General features: G+C 46.9%; 1 protein-coding gene across 2 annotated transcripts in view; it reads left to right on the top strand.

Moving 5' to 3' along the window:
- The window catches only part of LOC141094145 (uncharacterized), a 217,938-nt gene that overhangs the window by 80,250 nt on the left and 115,830 nt on the right, over positions 1–21,858 (top strand). The gene's annotated exons all lie outside the window — the stretch shown is intronic.

Genomic DNA, 21,858 nt, shown 5'->3' with positions numbered 1-21,858 from the left:
AAAACGCACTAAAAACGCATACAAACGCATAAAAACGCGTTTTTTTCATGCATGCTCATAAAAATGCTTGAAAAAAACGCAGCAGTTGTATGCTTTTGTATGCGTTTTTTCAATGCGTTTTTTTGCGGGAAAAACGCGCTGCAAAAAAAAGCAAGTGTGAAACTAGCCTTAGTCAAATCAGTCAATGGCTTGGCAATACTAGAAAATTTTGCTATAAATTTCCGATAAAAATTAGCAAAACCCAAAAACTTCTGGAGGGCCTTCAAAGAAGTGGGCTGAACCCAATCGTAAATGGCCTGTACCTTGGCCGGGTCCACTTCAATAGTTGACCGGGACAAAATAAATCCCAAAAAAGAAATCCTCTGTACTCCAAAAAGGCATTTAGATCCTTTGACATACAGGGAATTCTCCCTCAAGATCCGGAACACAGTTCGAATATGTTCCACATGAGAATCCCAATCCTTGGAGAAGATCAAAATATCATCCAGATAGATAATCAAAAATGTATCGACAAAATCTCGGAAAATATCGTTTATGAAGCGCTGGAAGACAGAAGGGGCATTAGTGAGCCCAAAAGGCATCACCAGGTACTCAAAATGTCCCTCCGGAGTATTAAACGCCGTCTTCCATTCATCCCCATGCTTAATGCGAATAAGATTATACGCCCCCTGAGGTCAAGCTTGGTAAACCAGCAAGCACCTTTAACTCTGGAGAATAGATCAGAAATCAGGGGTAACGGATACTGATATTTAACAGTAATTTTGTTGAGGGCACGATAATCAATACAAGGTCTTAATGATCCATCCTTTTTAGCTACAAAAAAAAAACCGGCACCTAAGGGTGACGAGGATGGTCTAATATGACCCTTCTCCAACGCCTCCTTAATATAGGATCGCATAGCCTCGTGCTCGGGTACAGATAAATTGAAGAGCCGACCCTTGGGAAATTTACACCCCGGGCTCAGTTCATTTGCACAGTCATAACTCCTATGAGGAGGCAGAGACGCAGACTCATTCTCACTAAATACATCATAAAAGTCCGCCAAATATTCAGGAACATCATGCGACTGAGGAGAGGTGGAAAACACCGGAGCCTCACTAAAGGCACACTGACAACCCCAACTCACCACAGACACAGATTTCCAATCCAAAACTGGATTATGAATTTGTAACCAGGGAAACCCCAGAACAATAGTATCATGCAGATTATGCAACACCAAAAATCTGCAATTTTCTTGATGGTCTGGGGCGACCCGCATTACCACCTGGGTCCAAAACTGAGGTTTATTTTTAGCCAAAGGAGTAGCATCAATCCCCCTCAAAGGGATAGGCGTCTGCAGAGGTGTCATCGGAAATCCACAACGTTTAGCAAAATCCAAGTCCATTAGGTTTAGGGCTGCTCCCGAATCCACAAAAGCCTTGGCGGAAAATGTGGACAGGGAGCAGATCAGAGTAATAGCCAGAAGAAACTTAGGTTGAACACCACCAACAGAAAACGTGTGTGCAAAGCGTTTCTCTCGTTTAGGACAGACAGAAATAATATGCGAGGCATCTCCACAGAAAAAACACAACTTATTACGCCTTCTGAACTCCTGACGCTGCTCTCTGGAAAAAACTCTATCACATTGCATAGGTTCAGACATTTGTTCAACAGGTGGCAACACCTCTCGTGCAGCTTTGCGTTCGCGCAAACGCCGATCAACCTGAATGGCTAATGACATAGAATCGTCAAGACCAGAGGGGACAGGAAATCCCACCATAGTATCTTTTACGGCTTCTGACAACCCCTTCCGAAAGAGAGCAGCCAAGGCATTATCATTCCAGGTAGTAAGTACTGCCCACTTTCGGAATTTTTGACAGTACAATTCTGCAGAATCTCGACCCTGGTTCAATGCCAGCAGGGTCTTTTCAGCCTGATCAATGGCATTAGGTTCGTCATACCACCACCCCAAGGCCTGAAAAAATGCGTTCACATTAGTCAGAATAGGATCATCTGGTTTCAAAGAAAACGCCCAATCCTGGGGATCGCCACGCAGCAAAGTGATGACAATTTTAACCTGCTGCGCGGAGCTCCCTGACGAATTAGGCTTCAAGGCAAAAAATAATTTACAATTATTTTTGAAATTCAAAAATTTAGACCGATCCCCAAAAAATACATCAGGTGTAGGAATCTTTGGTTCAGCAGCATGTGAATGAGCAAGGTAGGCGGAAATTCCCCGCACTTCCGCAGCGAGCTGCTCCACACGATCAGACAATTGCTTTATCTCCATTGAGAGAAAAAAAAAATTCCCCCTACGGCCTCAGAGATATAGAGGAAAAAATATACACACTTTTTTTTTTTTTTACAATTCTTTCCTGCTATTGAGTACCCTAGGATCTGCGTTATAGCGGGTGATTCTGTTATGATTGAGTCACCGTAGGAGGCAGACACAAAAATAGAAGCTACGTCCAGAAAACCAGAGAAGTTGGCAACTATCAGATTGCAGACCCCTGAACCTATCAACACAACTAGCAGTAGCCGTGGGGGGTTCCTACGATGCCCTAGACCCCTCGATCACAGCCGGAGAGATAAATAGCCTAAAGACAGAAAAGGAAATCTAAACTGCCCCAGAGCAGACCCCAAAGTAAAAGGCAGCCCCCAACATATAATGACGGTGAAGCAAGATGAAAAAACACTCACACAGATAGAAAGATAGGCTGAGCAAACGATGGGGCCCAAGCTACCTAAACAGAACAGGAAAGGAAGGTTGCTGTCTGCAATCTGCCAAAACCCTATCAAAGACATAAGCCAACAAGCTGATATGAAAAAAGACCCTGAAGCAGCTAGGCTTCAAAAACTAAATCAGCACTCAGGTATTTTCAGAAGACAGAGCTAAAGGAATTCAGCACACCCCAGCAGGGAATGGCAGAAATCCAGAAAAACAAAGCAAAACAAAGTCAAAGCACAAATGCAAAAAGCCGAGCAGAAATCTTAGCTTTAGAAGAGCAGGAATTCAGACTGGTCTCCAAGGATCCCACAGAGAAATCACCCGTAGGGCAGAAGGGCGTCGGCAGCCTTATATCCAGTCAGTAACTCCACTCAGCCAGTCATCATAATCAGGCTCAGGTGTTTGATAATCAGGCTCGCTACCTTTACCAGAAGAGGGAGTTCCTCGGGCCTCAGTAGTGAAGGGGAAAATGAACTCACAACAGGAGTGACAGGACCGTAGTAGTGAGCTGAATTACTGCAGCACCTATGTCCAGTCATTCCCCTACAGAAAACTACTCTTCTCTTCAGCGTACCTGCATCTCCAAATCCAGCTTCCTCTGGGCACTTCCCAGACGACGGTGGTCCCTCTTCCAGGTGACCCCCAGCAATTCAGACACAGTTCAAGTTAACTTTAACATTTTCTTCACTGAATACTTCACACGTTACATCCACAGTTGGTACATCGTAACATTTACTTGTTTCGTTATCTTTCCCTTTCTGGCTGTCACTTCTGTGCAGTACACACCCAGACCGAACTGTCATAGACTGCTCCCCAGATTTGGATTGGGATGGGGGGAATTAATGTGTGTGGGGAGATTTGAGGACACAAAATGAGGAGCATGTATGACTGTATGAGGAAACAGTATGGGGATGAGTGCAGACACAATATGGTGAGTGGGGGGATGGGTGCAGACGGTATGGGGAGCGAACGGGTGAATGTATGTGGACACAGTATGGGGAGTGAGGGTGATTAGATGTGGGCAGATACAGTATGGGGAGTCGGGTATGTGTGAGCAGACAGTATAGAGAGTGAGGGTGTAAATATAGGAGGAGACAGTATGGTAAATACGGGGATATGAGAGGAGACAGTATGAGGAGGGAGGGGAATAATGTGAGGTGACAGTATGGGGGGAGAAAAGTGAATGGGCACAGAATAGAGACTGAGTAGTGGGGGCATAGCATGGGGGGGACAGTGTAAGGGTACAGCCAGGAGGGGGGAGTGTGATGACACAGTACAGTGTTATGATTGGGTCACCGAGGAGGAAACCAAAACCAAGCTAAGTCACAGAAAACCAGAGAGGTTGGTAACTACAAGGATTGCAGACCCCTGATCCAAACCACACAACTAACAGCAGCGGTGGAGCGCACCTACGATGATTCTAGACGCCTCGTCACAGTCGGAGGACTAAATAAGCCTAAAGCAAGAAACGGGGAAATCTAAACTGCCCCAGAGCAGACCCCAAAGGAATAGACAGCCCCCACACATGTATTGATGGTGAATCAAGATGAAAGCACAAATACAGGTAGGAAAATAGGCTGAGCAAACGATGGGGCCCACACTAACTAGAAAGGACAGGAAAGGAAAGATACTGTCTGCAATCACACCAAAAAACCCTGCAAAAATGTCCAATACATCTGATAGCAAAAAAAAACCTGAAGTCACTAGACTTCACCCACTATATCAGCACTCTGGCATATTCTGAGAACAGAGCAAAAAGAGGCCAATCTAATAAGGGACAAAAAGCAAACTGGCACATACAGTAACATAAGAGTGGAAATTCAGCACACTGACCGCACAAAAAACTGAATAGACAAAGCCAAATCAAATGTGAACAATAGCAGAGACAACTTAGCTTGAGATGGCAGGAACTGAGCTGGAAACTAAGACCTCAGGAGGCAGGAAAAAATCACCAGCATGGGAATAGGGAGTCGGCTGTCTTAAATCCAGTCTGATACTCTAGATGTCCACTCCTCATCCTCATTATCAGATGGCAGGTCTCTGTTAATTAGATCAGCTTCATTACCTCCTGCCACCACCAGAGGGAGCCCGGAAAGAGAACTCACAACTCCTCTGTCAGCACAAACAGTTCCCTCACCAGAAACCAGAGGCAGACCAGAAAATGAGTTCACAACAGTACCCCCCCTTGAGGAGGGGGTCACCAAACCCTCATCCACGCCACCAGGCTGATCAGGATGGGCCCGGTGAAAAGCACAAACCAATCTATTGGCATGAATGTCAGAGGCAGAGACCCAAGAATTATCCTCCTGGCCATAACCCTTCCATTTGACCAAATACTGAAGTCTCCGTCTAGCCAAATGAGAATCCAATATTTTCTCAACCTCATATTCCACATTGCCTTTAACCAGTACAGGGTCAGGAGGTGCCGCCATAGGAACTACTGGCTCAACAAACCTCTTCAACAGCGATTTGTGAAATACTTTATGGATTTTAAACGTAACTGGAAGAGCCAATCGAAAAGAAACCGTATTAAGAATCTCCAAAATTTTAAAGGTCCAATAAATCTTGGCTTGAACTTTGGAGACACAACCTTCATAGAGATATTCTTGGATGACAACCAAACCATATCACCCACTTTAAACCGGGGACCAATGGTCCTATGCCGGTTGGAAAACCGCTGGGCCTTTTCCTGAGAGAGTGACAATTTATCCACCACTTGGTCCCAAATCTGCTGCATTCTCTCTACCACAGTGTCCACACCTGGGCAGGCTGAAGATTCCACTTGCCCTGAGGAAAATTGAGGATGAAACCCAAAGTTACAGAAAAAGGGTGACATCAAAGTGGCAGAACTAGCTCTATTGTTTAGCGCGAATTCGGCCAAGGGCAAATATGAGACCCAGTCATTCTGATCAGCAGTTATAAAACATCTTAAATAGGACTCCAAAGTCTGGTTTGTTCTCTCAGTCTGCCCATTGGTCTGAGGATGAAACGCAGAGGAGAAAGATAACTGAATTCCCAAATTGGAACAAAAGGCTTTCCAGAATCTGGAAACAAACTGGACTCCTCTGTCCGACACAATGTTCTCAGGAATCCCATGCAACCAAACCACTTGTTGTAAAAACAAGGGCACCAACTCTGAGGAAGATGGCAACTTTGGGAGTGGTACTAGATGGACCATCTTAGAAAATCTATCACAAATCACCCAGATAACAGTCATTCTCTGAGAGACAGGAAGATCAGAAATAAAATCCATTGAGATATGGGTCCATGGCCTCTTGGGCACCGGCAGGTGCATCAACAAGCCACTAGAACGAGAACAGGGTTTAGACCGAGAACAAGTCCCACAGGACTGCACAAAATTCCTGACATCACAAGATAAGGCAGACCACCAAAAAGGCCTACTCACCAAATCTCTGGTACCAAAAATACCTGGATGACCAGCCAATGCGGAGCAATAGCAGAGACAACTTAGCTTGAGATGGCAGGAACTGAGCTGGAAACTAAGACCTCAGGAGGCAGGAAAAAATCACCAGCATGGGAATAGGGAGTCGGCTGTCTTAAATCCAGTCTGAGACTCCAGATGTCCACTCCTCATCCTCATTATCAGATGGCAGGTCTCTGTTAATTAGATCAGCTTCATTACCTCCTGCCACCATCATAGGGATCCCGGAAAGAGAACTCACAACTCCTTTGTCAGCACAAACAGTTCCCTCACTAGAAACCAGAGGCAGACCAGAAAATGAGTTCACAACAATGCAGTATAGAGACTGGGCCCTTTAGGGAGGACACCGTGTCAGAGGACAATATGAAGATGGGTCCCAGTCTGGAAAGGAGTTATCAGTGTGAAGAGCTTGTGCCAAAAGAGGGACAGTGTGGGGTCATATTTTGTGCAAACAATATAGTGAGGGGCAATTATTTATTCATGGGCTCGGTGTACTTCTGATATTTTTATTTAGGAGCATTATAATGACACTTCTATCTTTAATAGTCAGTGATAAGCGGTCATAAAGGAGCGCTTAGGAAGCAACCAAGGGGCTGATTAGAATGTCAGGTCTCCACCACAGCTCCAGCCGAAAACCTCCAATGTAGGATAGGAGCAGTGGGAAAATGGAAAACGGTCTTAGGATCGCAGGAAAGAGACTCAGACAAGAGATGGGTTTAAACCACAGCGTGTTTCGACGGAGGATCTGTCTTCATCAGGTGGAAGTTTATTAATGACCTTGCACACCTAGACACCCACACGCTCTCTGACTCTATTCTACCACTGGCATCCATATCCTCATTCCATGACACAGACAGTGCCACTGCTTTCTACAATGCCATACTCGCATTAGCTATTGACACAGTTGCCCCTCTCGTTCATGGCAGAATGCGACTTATCAACAGACAACCCTGGCACAATAACACCACTAAAAAGCTCCGGCAAGTGTCCAGGATGGCAGAGCGGTGCTGGAAGAAAACAAATTCACAAGATGACTTCACCACATTCAAACAGGCAACACTCGATTTCAAATCTGCCCTCACCTCTGCTAAACAGGCCTACTTCAGAACCCTCGCATCTTCCCTATCTTACAACCCCAAACAGTTATTCAAAACTTTTAACTCCCTCCTCCGCCCACCACTGCCTCCTCCAACCTCCCTCATTTCTGCCGAGGACTTTGCCACACACTTCAAAAATAAGATTGACCAAACAAGGCAAGTCTTCATCACCCAACCACCACAACCCCTTTGTATACCAGACCAATGCCTAAACCCCATAACCTCACTCTCCAACATCACTGAAAGGGAGCTTAATTGTCTCTTCTCCAAATCGCACCTCACAACCTGTGCACTCGACCCCATCCCACCTCCTCTCCAACCTCACCACCACACTTATCCCATGCCTAACCCACCTCTTCAACCTATCACTAATGTCCGGTACCTTCCCTTCTGCTTTCAAACATGCCACAATCATGCCTAATCCTTAAAAAGCCATCCCTTGACCCAACCGCTATGTCCAGCTATTGTCCAATATCGTTGCTTCCATTCGCTTCCAAATTCCTGGAACAGCACGTCCATGCTGAACTTTCCTCCCACCTCTCATCTAACTTGCTCTTTGACAGTCTACAATCTGGTTTCCACCCCCATCACTCCACTGAGACAGCCCTGACCAAAATTACTAACGACCTACTTACAGCCAAATCAAATGGACAATACTCTATACTCCTGCTTCTAGACCTGTCCTCTGCATTCGACACAATTGACCACTGCCTCCTACTACAGATCCTCTCCTCCTTCGGCATCAAAGGCCATGCCCTATCATGGATCTCCTCATACCTTTCCAACCGCACATTCAGCGTCTCCCACTCCCACACCACCTCCTCAACCCACCCTCTCTCTGTTGGAGTCCCCCAAGGCTCTGTTTTGGGACCCCTACTCTTCCCAAAATATACACTTGGTCTGGGGCAACTCATAAAGTCCCACAGATTCCAGTACCACCTTTATGCTGATGACACTCAGATCTACCTCTCTGGCCCAGACGTCACCTCTCTGCTGTCCAGAATCACAGAGTGTCTATCAGCCATATCCTCCTTCTCCTCTCGCTTCCTCAAGCTCAATGTGGACAAATCTGAACTCATAATCTTTCCTCCATCTCACAGACCTTCCTTACGCGACCTAGCTATAACAATGACATCACGCTTTCCCCAGTACCGGAAGTCCGCTGCCTGGAGTAACCTTTGACTCTGCCCTGTCCTTCAAACCGCATATCCAAGCTCTTTCTACCTCCTGTCGCCTCCAGCTCAAAAATATTTCCAGAATCCATCCTTTCCTCAACCCTCAATCTACTAAAATGCTTGTGCATGCCCTCATCATCTCCCGCCTTGACTACTGCAGCATCCTTTTCTGTGGTCTCCCTGCTAAAACCCTCGCACCTCTCAAGTCCATCCTTAACTTGCTGCCCGACTAATTCATCTCCTCACTACTCCTCCGCTTCTCCCCTCTGCAAATCTCTTCAATGGCTCCCATTCCCTCAGCGTATCCAGTTCAAATGACTAATACTGACCTACAAGGCCATCTATAACCTGTCTCCCCGATATGTCTGAACTAATCTCCCGATACCTTCCCTCAAGTAATTTCTGGTCCTCCCAAGACCTCCTTATCTCCTCCACACTTATTCGCTCCTCACCCAACCGCCTCCAAGACTTCTCCCAAACTGCCCCTATTCTCTGGAATTCTTTGCCCCAACAAGTCCGACTATCAACCACATTTGGATCCTTCAGACAGAACCTGAAAACTCACCTCTTCAAGAAAGCCTACAGCCTGCAATGACCCCGCTACCTCCTTCTCTCTCACCACTACCGGTGATATCACCTCAACCAACACCGAAACTGCTGCAACCAGCCAAGCTACTGTCTCCTTCCCCACCATCCTGTAGCATGTAAGCCCAAAAGGGGAGGGTTCTCTCTCCTCTGTATCAGTCTGTCATTGTTAATTTGTTTACTGTAAGTGATATCAGTAATTTGTATGTAACCCCTTCTCATGTACAGCACCATGGAATCAAGGGTGCTATATAAATAAGTAAATAATAATAATATTTAATGACATAGGGGATGGGGTATTTAAATGGGAAGCAGCCAATCACAGCAGTCAAAACAGTCACATTTTGTGATAGTCACATGTTACGACAAGCTGACATCATATATTATAAAAAAAGAGATAAAAACAACCTATATAAAATGTGAGATAAAACAGCATGAGTTAAACAAGTTTTAAATGTATAAAATGTGCAAAAAGGAGCAATAAAATAATATAGATAAAAATGAATAAAATTATTAACAGGTTAGTAGACCAGTAAAAAGACCAATAAAAAAGCAAGAACCCATATTAATAATAAAAGCATGTAAACAATAGCATCTAAGTAAAACGCACTGATGATAAAAAAAGGCAAATAAAGTTATCTGGTCACTTTATCAATAGTTAATTTCAGACCTTCAGGGGCAAGTGTGCCAAGCTTGAAAATCCAAAAGCTTTCTCTATTGATTAAACTGTTGAAGCGATCAGCCACGGTATCAGGTATGTGGTCAATAATCGTTAGTTTCAAAGTTTTGGGATTTTTTTGATGCACAGTTAAAAAAAATGTTTAGAAAGGCTGTGCAGGAGAAAGCCATTTCGGATATTCTGTCGATGCTTGTTCAATCTAGCATGCATCGTTTGTATGGTTCGACCTAAGTACTGTAGGCCGCAACTGCATTCAATCAAGTATACCACAAAAATGGATTGACAGTTAACAAGAAAATTAATTTTAAATGAGGTACCTGTAGTGCTGGATTTAAATTCATGTACCCCATTTAAAATGGAGGTGCAGCAAAGGCAAACCACACGTCACAGAACCTTGTTGCACCAAGTAACCACCGCCTTGAGTTCAGGCTCCCTATCCTCTCTCCCAATTTCTCTGAACCCTGGTTGCTATGCAAGTATAGCCCCCAAATGTCTTTGCTGCCCCTCCATTTTAAATGGGGTACATGAATTTAAATCCAACACTATAGGTACCTCATATAAAACTAGATGGGCATTTCCTGAAGGACATACATGGTGCTTGAACAGTGCTGCCAGCTTTACAGCAGTGTATCGGGTGTCGACTGTAAGGCTATGTGCCCACGTAGCGATTTTTAAGCGTTTTTGCCGCGATTTTCGGTGCGAAAATGCTTAAAAATCGTGTACAGAACACCCACCATGCATTCCTATGGTATTCCGCACATGCTGTGCTAATGCTGCGCTTTTTTCCGCGGCGGAATCGCATCGCGGAAAAAATCGCAGCATGCTCATTTTGTGCGGAATCGCAAAGAATTGCCGCGATTCCGCACCCATAGGAATGCATGAGAATCGCTTACTTCCTGCATGTGGCTATGCCCACCATGCGGGAAGTTAAGCGTCTCATGTGTGGTTGGTACCCACGGTGTGGAGGAGAGGAGACTGTCCTCCAGGCCCTGGGTACCATACCCCTGTAAAAAAAAAGAATAAAAAATAAAAAATCGGGGTATATTTACCTTCTGATGTCCCGCGCTGCATTCCCGGCCTAGCGTTCCCAGTAATGCCTTGCGGCAAGGCCCTGTAATGACGTAGTCTCGCGTGACTCTAGCGGTCTCGCGAGATCGCTATAGCAATGCGAGACTACGTCATCACAGGTCTCGCAAGGCATTACTGGGAACGCTGAGGCCCGGGAATGCAGCGCGGGACGCCGGAAGGTAAATATACCCCGATTTTTTTATTTTTTTTAGCATTTTAACATCCTATCTTTTACTATTGATGCCGCATAGGCCCCTCAATAGTAAAAACCTGGTCACACTTGTCAAACACTATGTTTGACGAGTGTGACCAACCTGTCAATCACTTTCCAAGCGATGCTTCAAATCGCTTGGAAAGTGCTTGAATATCGCACGCGAAAATCGCGGCAAAATCGCGATCATAATCGCGGTAAAATTGCGGTGAAATCACGTGGAAAAAACCGTGCGATTTCTGGGAAGGAGTCCGGTTTTTAGTGAGTGTTTTAAAACGCTACGTGGACCCACAACCTAATAAAGTAAAGTTAGAATATGAATGTTGTGTATAGCGATGGCACAACCTGGGATGGGTTGGATATGAAGCCAATGAGGGTTATGTAGTGATGTCACCATCATATAATATTGGGTGCAGGCTGCGGGAAAGAAACAACGGCTCGCCCTATTTTTTAGCTCCCAGCCCTTACATAATACTGTATGGCAAAATTTGCTATGAGAAAAAAATGGCAGCTATTTGTTAACTGCTCCTCTCACACGTGTGAATACACCCTTAGGGGCAGATTTACCTCAGTGGAAATTCCTTCAGAAATTCTGCTTTATGTTATCCACCGAACACAGAACTTAGAAGGTGACTAGCAGATTAGGAAGAGCAGGCCTCACACAGTGAAACTGCCTGACAGACTGCTCTAGCTGCCCCGACAACCAATCAGAGGTCAGCTTTCACTTTACCTCAGCAGTTTCAAATATGAAAGCCGACCTCTGGTTGCTATGGACAACCAGAATGGTTTTACTCTGAGGCAATTTTCATTACTCAGGCCACTAACATTTGTTATAGAAGTCAGGGAACCTTGTCACATCCATTTCTTATAGCAGTGGTCCCTATTTACTCAATAAAATTGTACAATTAGTGGACTAGTAAGTCCTTAAGGTCCCTTCACACTGATTGATACCGCTGACGATTGCGACGCTGCAACGTCACAAACCCGACATCGCAGCGTTGCAAGCGCGGCGGTCACAATGAACAATTTTCTTCGCTTGGAGTGTATGATGCATGACACCCCAGCGATGCAAACGGCCGGGACTGGGATCCGCCATGCTCAGGAATGCCCCCTGCGATGTTGTATCCCGCTGTCACACGCAGCAATTGCCGCCGTCACAGCGGGGTATTGCTGAAACGTCATGGATCGGATGCTCGCTCAGTGTGATGGGGACCTTAGTAATGATAGCAACCATTTAATTGCAGCTGTACCCCTGAAAAATAAAAATGGACAAAGGCGCATATCGCGCTTTCATGGAAATATTTTGTGGACATTCTTGTGGTGCGAATCATCTTAGGTTGGTAAAAGCCAGAGCGATTGGCATAGCACAGCCCCTCACAAGCCACTTTGGCATGGTGTGGCCCCTCAACAGCCACTATGATGACGGGGCCTTTCAGAAGCCAGTCTGGCATGCAAGGCCTCTTTAGTATGTGAAGCCCAAGACCCACTTTGTTGTGCGGGCCCCCTCAGGAGCCAGTCTGGTTCCCAGGGCCCCTCAGAAACCACTATGGTGCCAATTAACCTCAGGAGCAAGTCTGGCATGCAGAGCCCTGCCCCTGGGTAGCTATTTTGGCCCCTTGGTAGCCACTTTGATGTGCGGGGCACCTTGGTAGCCACTTTGGCCCCTTGGTAGCCACTTTGGCACATTCGGTACCTCGGTAGCCACGTTGGCCACTTGGTAGCCACTTTGGCATATTCGGCACCTTGGTAGCCACTTTGGCCACTTGGTAGCCACTTTGGCCCATTCGGCACCTCGGTAGCCACTTTGGCCACTTGGTAGCCACTTTGTAGCCACTTTAGCACATTTGGCACCTCGGTAGCCACTTTGACACATTCGGCACCTCGGTAGCCACTTTGGCCACTTGTTAGCCAATTTGGCACATTCGGCCCCTCGGTAGCCACTTTGGCATATTCGGCACATCAGTAGCCACTTTGGCCACTTGGTAGCCACTTGGTAGCCACTTTGGCACATTCGGCACCTCGGTAGCCACTTTGGCCACTTGGTAGCCACTTTGGCCACTTGGTAGTCAGTTTAGCACATTTGGCACCTCGGTAGCCACTTTGGCAACTTGGTAGCCACTTTGGCAAATTCAGCACCGCGGTAGCCCCCTTGGCCACTTGGTAGCCACTTTGGCACATTCGGCACCTCAGTAGCCACTTTGGCCACTTGGTAGCCACTTTGGCACATTTGGCGCCTCGATAGCCACTTTGGCCACTTAGTAGCCACTTTGACACATTTGGCACCTCGGTAGCCACTTTGGCAACTTGGTAGCCACTTTGGCACATTCGGCTCCTCGGTAGCCACTTTGGTCACTTGATAGCCACTTTGGCACATTCGGCACCTCGGTAGCCACTTTGGCCACTTGGTAGTCACTTTGGCATATTCGGCACCTCGGTAGCCACTTGGTAGCCACTTTGGCACATTTGGCACCTCGGTAGCCACTTTGGCCACTTGGTAGCCACTTTGGCACATTCAGCACCTCGGTAACCACTTTGGCCACTTGGTAGCCACTTTGGCACATTCGGCACCTCGGTAGCCACTTTGGCCATGTTGACACATGCTGCCACTTTGCCTCGTGGCCACTTTTGCGCTCCAGGCCCCTCAAGGGCCACTTTGGCACACTGGTCTTCTAAAGCCACTTTGGCGTCCAACTGCAGTGATGGCGAACCTTGTCACTCCAGCTGTTGGAGAACTACAACTCCCAGCATGCATCAACTGCTGCCTCAACTGCTGCAGGTTGCAAGGGCATGCTGGGAGTTGTAGTTTTGCAACAGCTGGAGTGCCAAGGTTAGCCATCACTGGGTGGGGCTTTTCAAAAGCCATTGGTGCGCTGCACCTTTAAGACCTTGAATCAGCGATCTGTCAGCTTCTACAGGTCATGTGTGAAAGCTGCATTTGCATAGCTGCCATCTTTGTAAGGTCACTGCACCTGCGCTGTGGCTTCAATCAATGTCAGTTGGGGATCATGGAAAGGTCGCCATTAATTCCTATGGAAAAATTTTTGCTTAAAATGCGATTTTTTTAAAAAACTACAAATCGGATCGACTCCAAAAATACTTAGCACACCTGTCCCCACCGAGGGCTTCGAAACACCGCCTGAACGGGGTCTCTGCGCCGAGCGGTTCGGGCCGCATTAATTGCAGAAGACGCAGAGAAATAGAACAAGATGGGCATTTCCTGAAGGAAATACATGGTGCTTCACGTCCCCGTTCTAGTGTACAGTGTCCATTTTATGGACACTATAGTAATGAATTGGGGCTGTTTTTAAGTCATTTTTTTACACAGTCAGTCTTTGGGGGGAGCCCTGATCCTAATGCACATTTAAAATTAAATCTGTGACGAAAAAGTCACTCAGACCCCGTTTTTCGGAGTATTTTTTCGTCGCAGTCGAATGTTAATGTGTCCAGTAGCATCAGCTAAGGATTCCTCAGATTTTCCCGCAAAAAACGCATGCGTTTTTTGCGGGAAAATCTGAGGAATCCTTAGCTGATGCTAATGCACACAAGAAAATTGCACTGCGATGCCAAAATACCCCGAAAACTGGGGTCAGAGTGACCTTTTCTTCACAGATCGCCTCTGACAACCTGCCCCAGGCACTTCCAGCCTCTGACAACCTGCCCCAGGCACTTCCCACCTCTGACAACCTGCCCCAGGCACTTCCCGCCTCTGACAACCTGCCCCAGGCACTTCCAGCCTCTGACAACCTGTCCCAGGCACTTCCAGCCTCTGACAACCTGCCCCAGGCACTTCCAGCCTCTGACAACCTGCCCCAGGCACTTCCCGCCTCTGACAACCTGCCCCAGGCACTTCCAGCCTCTGACAACCTATCCCAGGCACTTCCCACCTCTGACAACCTTCCCCAAGCACTTCCAGCCTCTGACAACCTGCCCCAGGCACTTCCAGCCTTTGACAACCTGCCCCCAGGCTCTTCCAGCCTCTGACAACCTGGACCCCAGGCTCTGCCAGCCTCTGACAACCTGCCCCAGGCTGCGACAGCCTCTGACAACCTGCCCCCAGCCTCTGACAACCTGCCCCAGGCTCTTCCAGCCTCTGACAACCTGCCCCAGGCACTACCAGCCTCTGAAAACCTGCCCCCAGGCTCTTCCAGCCTCTAACTACCTGCCCCCAGCCTCTGACAACCTGCCCCCAGGCTTCAACAGCCTCTGACAACCTGCCCCCAGGCTCTTCCAGCCTCTGATAACCTGCCCCCAGGCTCTGACTACTTGCCCCCCGGCTCCGAAGCCTCTGACAACCTGCCCCAGGCTCCGACAGCCTCTGACAACCTGCCCCCAGGCTCTTCCAGCCTCTGATAACCTGCCCCCAGGCTCTGACAACTTGCCCCCCGGCTCCAAAGCCTCTGACAACCTGCCCCAGGCTCTGACAGCCTCTGACAACCTGCCCCCAGGCTCTGACAACCTGCCCCCAGGCTCCGACGCCTCTGACAACCTGCCCCAGGCTCTGACAGCCTCTGACAACCTACCCCCAGCCTCTGACAACCTGCCCCCAGGCTCCGACAGCCTCTGACAACCTGCCCCAGGCTCTTCCAGCCTCTGACAACCTGCCTCCAGCCTCGGACAACCCGCCCCCAGGCTCCGACAGCCTCTGACAACCTGCCCTAGGCTCTTCCAGTCTCTGACAACCTGCCCCCAGCCTCTGACAACCTGCCCCCAGGCTCCGACAGCCTCTGACAACCTGCCCTAGGCTCTTCCAGCCTCTGACAACTTGGTAGCCACTTTGGCTATTAGCTAATACGGGTCATGTGTAGAAGCTGCATTTGCATAGCTGCCATCTTTGTAAGGTCACTGCACCTGCTCTGTGGCTTCAATCCATGTCAGTTGGGGGTCATGGAAAGGTCGCCATTAATTCCTATGGGAAAATTTTTGCTTAAAATGTGATTTATTTTTTTTTTTAAAAAAAAACTACAAATTGGATCCACTTCAAAAATACATAGCACACCTGTCCCCACCGAGGGTTCGAAATGCCACCTGAACGGGGTCTCTGCGCCGAGCGGTGCGGGCCGCATTAATTGCAGTAAACGCGGAGAAGAAGTAGAATAATAATAAAATATAAGAAATCGGATTACAGTATGTTACTTGAACCTAGGAGGTTCAAGCAGCATAATTAATTTTCATGTTAACTGTCAATCCATTTTTGTGGTATACTTGATTGAATGTGGTTGCGGCCTACAGTACGTAGGTCGAACCATACAAACGATGCATGCTAGATTGAACAAGCATCGACACGATATCCGAAATGGCTTTCTCCTGCACAGCCTTTCTAAACATATTTTTTTTAACTGTGCATCAAAAAATCCCAAAACTTTGAAACTAACGATTATTGACCACATACCTGATACCGTGGCTGATCGCTTCAACAGTTTAATAAATAGAGAAAGCTTTTGGATTTTAAAGCTTGGCACACTTGCCCCTGAAGGTCTGAATTTAACTATTGATAAAGTGACCAGATAACTTTATTTGCCTTTTTTTATCATCAGTGCGTTTTACTTAGATGCTATTGTTTACATGCTTTTATTATTAATATGGGTTCTCGCTTTTTTATTGGTCTTTTTACTGGTCTACTAACCTGTTAATAATTTTATTCATTTATATCTATATTATTTTATTGCTCCTTTTTGCACATTTTATACATTTAAAACTTGTTTATCTCATGCTGTTTTATCTCACATTTTATATAGGTTGTTTTTATCTCCTTTTTTTATAATATATGATGTCATCTTGTCATAAAATGTGACTATCATAACATGTGACTGTTTTGACTGCTGTGATTGGCTGCTTCCCATTTAAATACCTCATCCCGTATGTCATTAATAAACTTTCACCTGATGAAGACGGATCCTCTGTCGAAACGCGTTGTTGTTTAAGCCCATCTCTTGTCTGAGTCTCTCTCCTGCGCTCCTAAGACCATTTTCCATTTTCTCATTACTTCTATCTTTAAGGGCATCATGTGGAGATTTGCTGCAGAAGACCAGAGAAGATGGAAGTCTGCAGAGACGACATGTGGGTGAGAAAACGCATCATGGGGTCTGGACAAGATGAAGAAAAGCAGGAGAACGACTCCAGAGACGGCGTCATCTATAAGGTACCTGGATGTAAATATTATTTGTGATACTGACTAATTCTCATGTTTTTACCTATTTTAGGAGCATTAAAGGGGTTGTCCAGGTTTGTGCTGAGTCTGCAGACATTCTATGTGACTGCAGACTTCTGAATTCTCACAGTGCTCACTGAATGCTGTCAGGATTCTCTCTCGTGCCGGTAATTTACATACATGCGGTCACATGCTGACTAGACATGCGTGGCCTCACTCATTGAAAATGTACTGAGCGAGGCCGGGCACGTCTAGTCGGAATGTGGCCAGAAGTATACAAATCACATGCTTGTGCTGACATGACCGTGTACTCTTTCCACCGATAAGGGAGAATCCTAAAAGTGTGCAGTGCATGCGTTGTGAGAATTCAGAAGCTGCAATGTCAGGACTCAGCTCTGCAGGTTCCAGCAGTCATCACATGGACACTTCACTCATGTACGACTTTCATACTTATGGTCCTGTGACAATGAGCTTCTTTTCCTGCTTCTCTCAGTTTTTCACTGAACATTGCGAGCATTAAGAAGAGCAGCTCGTCGGTACATGACTAAGGCCGGAGTCACACTATTATTATTATTATGCATTTATATAGCGCCATTTATTCCATGGCGCTTTACATGTGAAAAGGGGAAATATAGACAAGTATAGTAAACATGTGCAAGACAAGGGACACACAAGTACATAAGGAGAGGGGACCCTGCCCGCGAGGGCTCACAGTCTACAAGGATGGGTGAGGATACAGTAGGAGAGGGAAGAGCAGGTCGTGCTGTGGTTCAGTAGACCGAGGATCATTGCAGGCTGTAGGCTTGTCGGAACAGGTGGGTCTTCAGGTTCTTCTTGAAGGTTTCCATTGAAGGTGAGAGTCTGATGTGTTGCGGCAGGGAGTTCCAGAGTATGGGGGAAGCACGGGAGAAGTCTTGTATGCGGTTGTGGGAAGAAGAGATAAGGGGGGAGTAGAGAAGGAGATATTGAGATAATCGCAGGTTGTGTGCGGGTAGGTACCTAGAGACCATGTCACAGATGTATGGAGGAGACAGGTTGTGGATGGCTTTGTATGTCATGGTTAGGGTTTTGAATTGGAGCCTCTGGGCAATAGGAAGCCAGTGAAGGGCCTGGCATAGAGGGGGGGCTGGGGAACAGCGGGGAGACAGGTGGATTAGTCGGGCAGCAGAATGTAGGATGGACTGGAGCGGAGCCAGAGTGCTAGAGGGGAGGTGTTATGAATAAGTCACCGAGGAGGAAAAACAAAAACAAGCTAAGCCCCAGAAAACCAGAGAGGTTGGTAACTAAGCGGATTGCAGACCCCTGATCCTATCTACACAACTAGCAGTAGCCGTTGAGCATACCTACGATGATCCTAGACGCCTCGTCACAGCCAGAGAACTAAATAAGCCTAAAACAAGAAAAGGGGAAATTGTTGTGAGTTCATTTTCCCCTTCGTCACTGAGGTCTGGTGAACTCCCTATTCTGGTAAAGGAAGGTAATGAGCCTGATTATCAGGCACCTGAGCCTAATGATGATGACTGGCTGAGTGGAGTCACGGACTGGATATAAGGCTGCCGACGCCCTTCTGCCCTGCGGGTGATTTCTCTGTGGACTTCTAGGAAACCAGTCTGATTCCTGCTCCTCTAAAGCTAAGTTTTCTGCTTTGCCTTTTAGCATTTGTGTTTTGTTTTTGTTTGCCATTCCCTGCTGGGGTGAGCTGATTCTCCTTTTGCCGGTTGCTCTGTCTTCAGAATATTCCTGAGTACTGACATAGTCTTTTTGAAGCCTAGCATCTTCAGGGCCTTTTTCACTGTCAGTCTGTTGGCTCTTATTTTCATAGGGTTTTTCACGGATTGCAGACAGCAGCCTTCCTGTCCTTTCCTATCTAGTTAGCTTGGGCCCCGTCTTTGCTCAGTCTATCTTTCTGTCTGTGTTGTGTTCTTTCTTCTTGCTTCACCGTCATTATATGTGGGGGGCTGCCTTTTGCTTTGGGGTCTGCTCTGGGGCAGTTTAGATTTCCCTCTCTGTCTTTAGGCTATTTAGTTCTCCGGCTGTGATCGAGGGGTCTAGGGCATCGTAGGAACCCCCCACGGCTACTGCTAGTTGTGTTGATAGGTTCAGGGGTCTGCAATCCGATAGCTGCCAACCTCTCTGGTTTTCTGGACTTAGCTAGCATTTCTGTTTTTGCCTCCTACGGTGACTCAACCATAACAGGAAATCTACACTGCCCCAGAGCAGACTCCAAAGCAATAGACAGCCCCCAAACATGTATTGTCGGTGAGACAAGATGAAAACACAAACACAGATAGAAAAATAGGCTGAGCAAACGATGGGGCCCAAACTAACTAGAAAGGACAGGAAAGGAAAGATGCTGTCTGCAAAACCCTGCCAAAAATGTCCAACACTTTCTGATAACAAAAACCCTGAAGTCGCTAGACTTCAATTCCCTATATCAGCACTCTGGTATATTCTGAAGACAGAGCAAAAAAGAGACCAATCTGATCAGGGACAAAAAGCAAACTGGCATAAACAGAGACACAAGAATGGAAATTCAGCACAGCCCCAGCAGGGGCTGGCTGACCACAAAAACTGAGTAAACCAGACCAAATCTCATGTGAAAAAATAGCAGAGCACACTTAGCTTGAGAAGGCAGGAACAGAACTGGAAACCAGAACCTCAGGGCAGGAAAAATCACCAGCACAAAATTAGGGAGTCGGCTGTCTTAAATGCAGTCAGAGACTCCTGATGTCCACTCACAGTCCTCCTTCTCAGGTGGCAGGTCTCTGCCATTTAGATCAGCTTCATTACCTGCTGTCACCACCAGAGGGAGCCCGGATGGAGAACTCATGACTCCTCTGTCAACACAGCCAGCTCCACCACCCTCACCAGAAGCCAGAGGTAAACCAGAAAATGAGTTCACAACAGTACCCCCCCTTGAGGAGGGGTCACCGAACCCTAATCCACGCCACCAGGCCGATCAGGATGGGCTCGGTGAAAAGCACGAACCAATCTATCGGCATGAATGTCAGAGGCAGAGACCCAAGAATTGTCCTCCTGGCCATAACCCTTCCACTTGACCAAATACTGGAGTCTCCGTCTAGCCAGACGAGAATCCAGAATTTTCTCTACCTCATATTCCACATTACCTTCAACCAACACAGGGTCAGGAGGTGTCGCCATAGGAACCACTGGCTCAACAAACCTCTTCAACAGAGACTTATGAAACACGTTATGGATCTTAAACGTAACTGGGAGAGCCAATCGAAAAGAAACCGGGTTAAGAATCTCCAAAATCCTATAAGGTCCAATAAATCTTGGCTTGAACTTTGGAGACGCAACCTTCATAGAGATATATTTTGATGACAACCAAACCATATCACCCACTTTAAACCGGGGACCAATGGTCCTATGCCGGTTGGAAATCCGCTGGGCCTTTCCTTGAGAGAGGGACAACTTATCCACCACTTGGTCCCAAATCTGCTGAATTCTCTCTACCACAGTGTCAACACCTGGGCAGGCTGAAGATTCCACTTGCCCTGAAGAAAATCGAGGATGAAACCCAAAGTTACAGAAAAAGGGCGACATCAATGTGGCAGAACTAGCTCTATTATTTAGGGCGAATTCGGCCAAGGGCAAAAATGAGACCCAATCATCCTGATCAGCAGATATAAAACATCTCAAATAGGACTCCAAAGTCTGGTTTGTTCTCTGTCTGCCCATTGGTCTGTGGGTGAAACGCAGAGGAGAAGGATAACTGAATTCCCAGCATGGAACAAAAGGCTTTCCAAAATCTAGAGACAAACTGGACTCCTCTGTCCGACACAATGTTCTCAGGAATCCCATGCAACCGAACCACCTGTTGCAAAAACAAGGGCACCAACTCTGAGGAAGATGACAGCTTTGGGAGTGGTAAAAGATGGACCATCTTAGAAAATCTATCACAAATCACCCAGATAACAGTCATTCTCTGAGAGACAGGAAGATCAGAAATAAAATCCATTGAGATATGGGTCCATGGCCTCTTGGGCACCGGTAAGGGCATCAACAACCCACTAGAACGAGAACAGGGATTAGACCGAGAACAAGTCCCACAAGACTGCACAAAATTCCTAACATCACGAGATAAGGCAGGCCACCAAAAAGACCGACTCACCAAATCTCTGGTATCAAAAATACCTGGATGACCAGCCAACGCGGAGCAATGACCTTCAGACATCACTCTCTTCCTCCACTGGTCAGGAACATACAATTTTCCCATAGGACAACGCTCAGGTTTGTCCTCCTGAAATTCTTCCAGGGCACGTCTCAAATCGGGCGAGATGGCATAAAGAACTACCCCCTCACCTAGGATGGTAGTAGGTTTGGTCACAATAGGAGAATCAGCAAAGAAACTCCTAGAAAGGGCGTCTGCCTTAACATTCTTAGTGCCCGGAAGATAGGAGGCCACAAAATCATAATGCGTGAAAAACAAGGCCCACTTAGTCTGTCTAGGATTCAAGCGTTTGGCCGACTCCAGGTAAATCAAATTCTTGTGGTCAGTGAGGACCACAACTTGATGTCTAGCTCCCTCCAACCAATGTCTCCACTCCTCGAATGCCCACTTCATGGCCAACAATTCCCGATTCCCCACATCATAGTTGCGTTCAGATGGGGAGAACTTTCAGGAAAAGAGGGCACAGGGATTCATTTTAGAAGTCGCCGGATCTTTTTGGGACAAAACAGCTCCTGCAACAATCTCCGAAGCATCTACCTCTACCTGAAATG

Source organism: Dendrobates tinctorius, unplaced genomic scaffold (assembly GCF_039654945.1).
Source record: "Dendrobates tinctorius isolate UK_male_01 unplaced genomic scaffold, ASM3965494v1 ptg000063l, whole genome shotgun sequence".
In the NCBI taxonomy this organism is placed as follows: domain Eukaryota; kingdom Metazoa; phylum Chordata; class Amphibia; order Anura; family Dendrobatidae; genus Dendrobates; species Dendrobates tinctorius.
Note: the sequence above shows the minus strand (reverse complement) of the source record. Positions and strands in the feature narration are given on the sequence as shown.